Raw genomic sequence first — 9,038 nt, 5'->3', positions numbered from 1 at the left:
CCTCCCGCTCACAGGCTCCCACCGGCACCTGCCTGCCCCTTGCCCAAGCCCTGCCCTCCTGGAAACAATCCACCTTCACCCTGGTTGGGTCAGAGCCGGTTTTCTGAGAGCTTTCCTTCCTTTCCCTGGGGCCGGGCCTCCCCTCGGGGCGTGGTCCAGGGCAGAGGCAGGGGGTGAAGATGAGGACAGGAGTGCTGGGGCTGGAGGCTCCTTTAGCTGAACCTCACGGAGCATGTTTTATCGGGAGAACCCGGGACTGCGCTCAGCTACCTGCCCCGGTGGAGGGGATTCTCCGTGCTGATGCGGGAAGGCAGGGTAATGAGCGGGAAAGGAGGCATCTGGGTGGCTCAGTTGGGTAAGCGCCGACCTTCAGCTCAGGTCATGATATCGGGGTCCTGGGATGGAGCCCCGTGTGGGGCCTCTGGCTCAGTGGGGAGTCTGCTTGGGGGTTCCCTGTCTCTCTCCCTCTGCCCCTCCTCCCTGCTTGTGCTCTCTCAAATAAGTTTAAAAAAAAATTAGAAACTAAAATTAAATTCTAAGAAAAACATAGAAGTCAGAGCCCTCTACCAGTTTGAAGTATTTTTTTTAAGATTTTATTTATTTATTTGACAGAGATCACAAGTAGGCAGAGAAGCAGGCAGAGAGAGAGGAGGAAGCAGGATCCCCGCTGAGAAGAGACCCTGAGGACCCTGGGATCATGACCTGAGCCGAAGGCAGAGGCTTTAACCCACTGAGCCACCCAGGCGCCCCCAGTTTGAAGTATTCTCACCAGCCCCCTGGCGCCACTCTGCACGCAAAGCCACAGAGGAAAGGGGGTGTGGGAGGCAACGGGAAGAGAAGCCTGTGCCCCTCCACTTCCACGGGGACGGCTACCCTCAGACCAGCAATAACATGTGTTGTCGAGGTTGTGGGGGAGTAGGACACGTGGAAGCTGCTGGCCGGACGGACAATGGTGCGATTGCTTTGGAAAACAGGCGGTTCCTCCAAAGTTAAAGTCACTTACGACCCCAGCATTGCACCCCCATGTCCACGCCCGAAAGAAGCCGAAACATTTGTTCAGTAAAAAACCCCACATGCGTACGTGACTGTTCCCGGGGAGCGCAGCCCCCGCGCTCGCTACCGCATGGATGAGCCTGGAGACCAAGATGCTGAGCGACAGAAGCCGGACACTGAAGGCCACGTTTGTACGATTCCGTTCCACGAAATGACCAGAATGGGTGAATCCGGGGCACTGCAAGTGGATCAGTGGCCGCAGGGGTGAGGGAAGGGATATGGGGAGCACCAGCTGATAGGTATGGGGCTTCTCTCGGCGTGATGCGATGTTCCAGAGTCAGAGCATAGTGACTATTGTACAGGCTTGCGAGGGCACTCACGCCACTGGCTGCCCCCTTCAAGGCGGGGCCGGACAGTGTGTCCTATCTGGAGTTTTGATTTAATAAGAAAGAAGGAAGAAAGAAGGAAGCCATGGGCAGCTGCAGAGAGGGCTGGGCAGAGGTGACTAGGAGAGGGAAGGAGGCAGGGTGGGAAGCAGCAGCCTGACAGGCACCAGAGACTTCATCCCTCCCACCTCCAGCCCCTAAACCTCCTCGAGCTCCTCCCTTATTCTCTGTCTAGAACATTCTCCCCCACCTCCTTGCCCTAGAGCCAGCCCCTTAGCCTCTGAACTTTCTCATTCCAGATGAAACATCCCTTCGGCAGTGTCCAAGGTAAACACAGTAGGATGCAAGCGAAAGCATTGGCCTCTCCCTCCTGAGGAGGCCAACCGTAGGGGGAGGGCAGACTTGCCAGAGTTGACTGGGCATTTGAAAGGGGGAATGAGGGAGGGGGAGAATGGGCGGGGGCGCGGGCAGGGGGGCAGAAAAACCACAGAGGGTGGTCAGTGCACAGGTTATTAGACAATTATGGAAGTTAGGAGTCTGTCCTCCCAGAGGGACTGGGAGACTGAGGCCCCGCGTTCCTAACAATTGCATTTCAGAGGAATGACTCTCAAGCCCTAGAGAAAAACTCCTGAGTTACAGGACGTAAGGGTACATCTCGAAGGGACCGCGGAAGCTTTCTTAACTGAAAGCCCTGTTTAGTAAATGTTCTAAGAAAGGGAAGTCAGAGCCCATTGTCCCTGGGGACCCTTCTCCTGGACCCTCACCCTGGCTGGCTGCTGCTCTGGGCTCTCACACTTATTTCTCCCAACAAGTCATCAGGCACTTTAAAAGATTCAAGATTAGCAAGAGAATAAGCTCTTAGAGGGAGCTCATCAAAGGGACAGACTGACCTCCAGGGAGAGCAAATCTTTGGAAAATCAAATACCCTGACTGGTGCAGTCTCCTCCCTGTAGAGGCAGGTGGTAGACAAGGACAGGTGAAGAACATCGCCCTCTCGCTGTCGCTGGGCTTTAAGTCCTTCTTGCAGGGAAAGCCTGTCCAAGTAATTAACGGAAGTAATTAGGGGTCAGATGGTCACGGATGGAGATCACTCAGTATCCAGCCGCTGATGCCAAGGCTGGCAGGGCCAAGGAGAGGAGAGCAAGGGGGAGGGGGGGGACTCAGAGAGGATGGGAGGGAGGCAGAGGCGCCCCACTACCTAACAGGACATGGCAATCTGACGATCTGACCCGGGCTTGTTTTCCCGGGGCTCTCAGACAACAGGTAAGGTGCAAAGTCTGGGGGTTGCATCCACAATCAAAAGTCCGCCCTGGGGTAGGGGGAGAAGACTCCTGAGCTACCAGATGGGCGACTGCTAAGGAAGGAAACACAACAAGTGGTCCCTGACATGGTTGTAGCCCTGGACTTGGAACCCTGCCCCCCGCAAGGTGAAGAGTCATGTTCCTTTAACACACACTATATGGCTTGCAAATCCTTTCTTGGTAATATCCCTCACACATTATGTGTGGCTTTCAAGTCCTTGGAAAGAGTAGAAAATTTGCTATCCACCCATCCATCCATCCACCCATCCGTTCACTTACTCACTCACTAATCCACCTGCCTATCCATACATTTGCTCACCTATCCATTCACCCACCCATTCACCCACTCACCTACTCACCTATCCATCCACCTGCTTACCCATCCATCCATCTGTCCGTCCGTCCATCCATCCATCCACCCATCCATTCACCCACCCATCCACCCATCTACCCACTCACCTACTCACCCATCCATCCACCTGCTTATCCATCCATCCACCAACCCATCCATTGACCCAACCATCCAGCCATTCACTTACTCACTCACTAATCCACCTGCCTATCCATACATTTGCTCACCTATCCATTCACCCACCCATCCACCCACTAACCTACTCACCTATCCATCCACCTGCTTACCCATCCATCCATCCGTTGGTCCATCCACCCATCCATTCACCCACCCATCCACCCATCTATCCACTCACCTACTCACCCATCCATCCACCTGCCTACCCATCCATCCACCAACCCATCCATCCACCCATCCATCGACCCAACTATCCAGCCATTCACTTACTCATTCACTAATCCACCTGCCTATCCATATAACTACCCATCCATTGACCCATCCATTTACCCACCTATCCATTCACCCACCCATCCACCCTCTCACCTACTCACCAATCCATCCATCTGCTTATCCATCCATCCATCCATCCATCCACCCATTCATCTACTCACTCATCCATCACCTGCCTACCCATCCCTCCACCAACCCATCCACCTATCCAGCATCCATCTCCCCTTCCACCCACCTACCCATCCACTTCACAAATATTTATCAGGCTCCTGCCAATCTCATGACAGGTCTAGGCTCTGGGCATAAACAAGGTAAGCATGGACCTTGCTCTCACAGTATACAATCAAGGGAGGAGGAAACAGAGCAAACAGAGAAGCGGACAAAACCCAAGAAGCCCTCAAGGTGAGGAGTGCTCTGAAGTGAATGAAAGAGAATGACATACCTTAGAGCGGACAGGGGATGGTCCTTTATTTAGCTGGGATGGGAAGGGCAGGCCTCGCTGAGAAGGTGACCTTTGGCCTGAGACCAGAATGACAAGAAGGAGCAAAGATCTGGAAGAGGAACATCCCAAGCAGAGAGGACAGCCAGCTGCAAGGGCTCTCAGGCTGGAACACGCGAGGCCTACACACCAAGAGGCCGCCGGCATGAGCAATGGGGACAGGGGCAGGAGCAGGCTGCCAAAGGCCAGGACCACCCACGGCAGCATCACACAGACCAAGGGCCTTTCAAATACTCAGGTGAGTGGGAATCCTATACCAGAATATTTTATTACTCTATTTCAATGCTCCAGGAATACTACCGCCGAATATTCTGGTAGGACCGTCTCAGTGGCCATGGGTCAAGTGCAGTAGGCTAGCTTGGCCCCAGTCTGGACCCTGCTCTGGCCCCTCACGCCCTCGCACTTCCTTCCTTAAGGGAGGCCACCTGGTGTGGCCTCTTCAGATGGGAAAGAGTGTGCATTCCCTGTTTGTGCGACGTTTGGGGGCTCCTATATGCTAGGCCCGCTCAAGCGTCAGTGTTTAGTGATGGGGACCAGCTGGGTTTGACCTCAGGGAGCTCGCGATCTCACGGGCTTCTCTGGGGGCAGGTGACCCCGTGGGGCTGGGGAAGACGTCCATGTCTGTCAGCGAGGAGCCCGGTGGTGGGCACGCTTTGCCCTGCATTTCTTGCCTTCCTGGGCATCTTGCAAGGGTGCAGAGAGCCCTTGGTTCTCCGTGCCTCAGCAGATCCTCCCAGCCTCCCCCATCTGACCCCGTGGAGGGGACATTGTCCCTATTTCCTTGAGAAACACGCTGTGGCCCTGTGAGCTGAGCGAGGGACCAGGGAGGGTGACGTGCGACTACATACCGGGCAGGGCACTGACCATGAGGAAGGGGTCTCCCAAGGAGCCCCAGCAGGGCAGGTGGAGGCCACGCTGCCCACGACGAGGGTGAATGCTCAGCAGACAGGAAGGACACTCTGTGGACATCAGTTCAGGGTGGGTCTTAAGCCTCAGAGAGACTCTCCATCCTCTTGTCTGTGGACTGGGAGTGGGCAAGGGGACCCTGTCCCTGACTTGCAGTCAGGCAGGTGGGAGCACCAGGACAACACAATGAACGAATCTTCACGTGGCCTCATCTGTACCTCTGGAGAGTGGACCCCGGGGGCGTGCGGGTTACATGTGTGAACGTGGCTTCTGACATCTATGCAGGCTCGTGAGCCGTGGGGCTGGGGCTGGTCCCAAAAGGGTGCAAAGGGCTGGTGAGCTCCTTCATTCCGCGCCAGAGGCCTTCAGACGGCTGGCCCTTGGCTCCTGTGATCGGAGGCTGGGATCCGGCTGCTGATTCCACAGTTCTCTTGAGACGGTCCCCTCTTCTGTGCACCTGTGAGCGCTCAGGGAGGCACCACTGGGATTCGGAGGGTGGGGAGGAAGGGTCCATGTTTGCAGGGGGTCATTATTTCATCCTTTCTCATCCACTCTGCCGAGAAGTATGACTCTATTCACTGTGGGGGGTCGTGGCTCGAGAGGGTCCACAGCAAGGCCAAGGGCGCCTGGCTGTAAAGACAGAGTGGACAGACCGCCTGTTGGAGGGCCAGCCCTCTGCTACCCAGGACTCTGCTGAAGGCTGGTGGACGCATGGTGGCTTCGCTCTATTGTACTGAGTGACACACCTGGGAAGAATGATTCCTGGTCAGCCCACTCCCAGCTCAGATACCAACAAAGTTCCAGGCGGTAGATGGGCTCTTGACGAATGGTCCTGAACACGGGTATGAGGTCTTACCAAAAAGCACATTGCATTTTTCCCAAGGCCAAAATACAGTAACTCGCATGCTGGAAATGTGCATTTTCCAAAAATGGATCCCGTTGGCAAATAGAAGAGTGTTCATGTTTGTTTTTTAGAAATCCTTCCCCAGAAAAAAACAATTTAAAGTTTGGATGCGTGTTTATGAGCCTGCAGTCTGAAAGAACAAAGCTACCTTGTTGGTTGCAGGCACATGAAAGCCACAGGGGTCTGCTTTAGGTGGTTTTGCCAGACAGGATTCAACAGACCACTTTTGTGATTAATGAGTTACTTAACCCTCAAGGCTACTGGGGGCCACTAAAAAGGAGTTTATGGCCAAGGCCAGAGCTGGCGGCTGACTCGGCTGGTGGGAGTGGGATGTACATGAAGGAGGCTTAGAGACTCGATGTGCTCCAGGGTCCAGTTAAATTTAATAGCTTAGAAAAAACACCTGTGCCCCACCACTGTCGGAAGGTAGAATCTGTTCCTATAACTTTGGCCATCTGAGCCTGAAACAGGACATTGCAGGGAGGAGGGGAGGAGGCGAAGGAGGGAAGAATGGGGAGGTTGAAACATACATGTTCCCTGCAAAGCCTTCTCTGTGGCTGGTGACATGTGTCTGCATTTTTCATGCTTTCTGTACAAAGCCCCGTGGAGCAGAAGCAGTGTTGGGCCCTAAGGCCAGAGCCAGGGCCTGTGGCTGCCTCTTGGCCCCAGCTGTGGTACCCAGGCCCACCTGTGACAACCATGAAGCCAGGACAAGCGTTAAAAATATACTTCGCAGGGGCGCCTGGGTGGCTCAGTGGGTTAAAGCCTCTGCCTTCGGTTCAGGTCGTGATCTCAGGGTCTTGGGATCGAGTCCCACATCAGGCTCTCTGCTCTGCAGGGAGCCTGCTTCCTCCTCTCTCTCTGCCTGCTTCTCAGCCTACTTGTGATCTCTGCCAAATAAATAAAAATATTTTAAAAAATACACTTCACATACCCACATCGAACCATCGTAAGTCATCAATGAAGACAAAGTGCTAAAGAAAATATTCCACCCAGCAACCTTGACAGAAATACCTTCTTAATGAACGGAAGGCCACCTTCAAATGATTCTTACATTCCTAGACATTCTGCCCCAGAGCGTGCATGTGGGGAGAGCTGAGCCTCTAAGACCTCCCGTTTCTCTTCCCAGCTCTTTCTCCATCCCGTGCCTCGAGGGGTCTTATGCACACTTAAGTAACATCCAACATCCATCACATACCCCCAGCCTCTACTGCCTGACCCCTTATTCCGTCCTGGAAGAGGGATGGTGGGTGCATATCCTTTGACGTCGTTTGTGCAGCGAGTTCTAGAGTCTTAAGTACCCAGAGAATGTTCTAGAAGAGGATGCCCGTTCTGAGTGGGTATGCACCCTGGGCCCCATAGAATTCTTCATCGGAGGAGGGAAGAGCACAGCTAGACAAAGGCTAGGATAGGGCCCTCTAAAGTGCCAGACCCAACCAGAGGCCCCTTGCCTGGGTTCATGGGCTGTAGGTGGTACCCACTGTCAGCCTAAATAAGACGAATTCATCTATGTTGCTACCAGAATCCTCTGTCATCCTTACATGGCATCAGACATTAAGGAGAGCGAGACGAGGCAAAATATGTTAGTGGTTTTGATTGTCCCGAAGAAGTCTGAGACACTGGATGGGAGACTCAAAATAAATTCACCCTGGGTGCACCCAGCTGCTTTTCCTGGAGCCCAGGACACAGAGCCAAGAAAAGGGCCGCCCCACACCGTCCCTGCCCAGCCTGCCCCCGCTGGTCTGAGCGGAGAATGCAGCCAGGTGGAGAGAATATGCAGTGGCCAGAGCACCTGTGGCCAATTCCCGCTCCCTTACTGGCTGTGTCCCCGCAAGCAAGTCACTCCCAGGACAGAACCAGTTCTCTCAATGGCCACGTGGAGGCCGTGCATCTGTAAAGGGGAGGTGACCGTGGTACCTTGTCTGTGCTGGTTTGCCTCATGGGCCAAGTCGGCTGGACTACGGTGCTCAGATGTGCGGTCACACATGCTGGGTGTTTCTACAAGGGAGTTTTTAGAGGAGATTATTAAATCAGTGGACTCTGGGTAAAGTAGATCGCCCAGTCATAATACGGCCTCATGGAATCAGCTGAAAGCTCTAATGGAACAAAAGACGGACCTCCGCTAAGCAAGAGAGAATTGTGCAGGGGACAGAGTCCGGACTTGAACTGTGAGACTGGCTCCTCCCTGGGTTTCTGGCCGGCCCGCCTGCCCTGAAGATTCTGGACCGGGGAGCTTCCACAGTCACACGAACCAACTCCTTAGAATAAATCTCTTTCTCTATGACATCCTGTTGGTTCTGTTTCTCGGGGGAAGCCAGACCAACACACCCCCTTCCAGGGCTTGTGAGCCGCGTAATGGGTGTGGCCCAGCACCTCGCAGACGGCATCCTCAAGGCGCGTGAACTATTACCATAAGCAGGAGCACAGGCTTCTAAGTCCAACTATGAATGGGCTCGAGCTCTGCTATGTCCTGTCACCCGCCCACCTTCTCTGGGCCTCAGTTTCCTTAGCTATAAAATGCATTTAATAGTGACTTTCACCTGGAGTTACGAGGATGCTTGAAAAGAGCTCGTGTTGGTAGAGATTCTGGTATAGTGCGTGGAATCCATTCATTTCCTTTTTTTTTTTTTTCTTTACCCAATATGTATGTTGGTTATGCCACCACAGTGTGCCAAGCACGGCTCTAAACCTGGGGACACCGAGCACCCACGTCCCGGTGCTTGGGGAGCTCATGTTCCAGGCCAGAGAGGTAGACCAGAAACATGTAGGCGAGCGGGTGGGATGACCTCACATCCTGGGTGGGTGCTGTGCCGCAAGCAGTACGGGGTGCTGTGAGGAGGAGACTCTGGGGTGGGGACACAGGAGACTCAGGGACACTTGTGGACATCTGAGAGGTGGTGTTGCATCATCCCTGTTGCCAGTGACAACTTGAGACCCCAGAGCAAGTCAGGGATCACCGACACCCCGCTTCTCGACAGGCATTTCCCCAGTTGAGCCGGGGATCCTGGCCAGTATATTTTCTTGGGTGTGGATGTCCCTCCTGTCCCCAACCCCCCGAGTGGTTTGCAAGTTTTATATCCAGACAGTGACGGTTTCAGCAGGCAATGATTTAAATCTCTTTTGCCCCAGAGTCATGGTTCTTCCAAAACTCTGGGGTGCAGCCGGCAGACGTGGGGGTTGATTGACGCCCTTCGAGTGCCCATCTCCGGCTCTGGGTCGCCCCTCCCCCACTCACTCGTTCCCTCAG

Source organism: Meles meles, chromosome 1 (genome assembly GCF_922984935.1).
Source record: "Meles meles chromosome 1, mMelMel3.1 paternal haplotype, whole genome shotgun sequence".
NCBI lineage: Eukaryota > Metazoa > Chordata > Mammalia > Carnivora > Mustelidae > Meles > Meles meles.
This window is presented reverse-complemented; position numbering follows the sequence as displayed.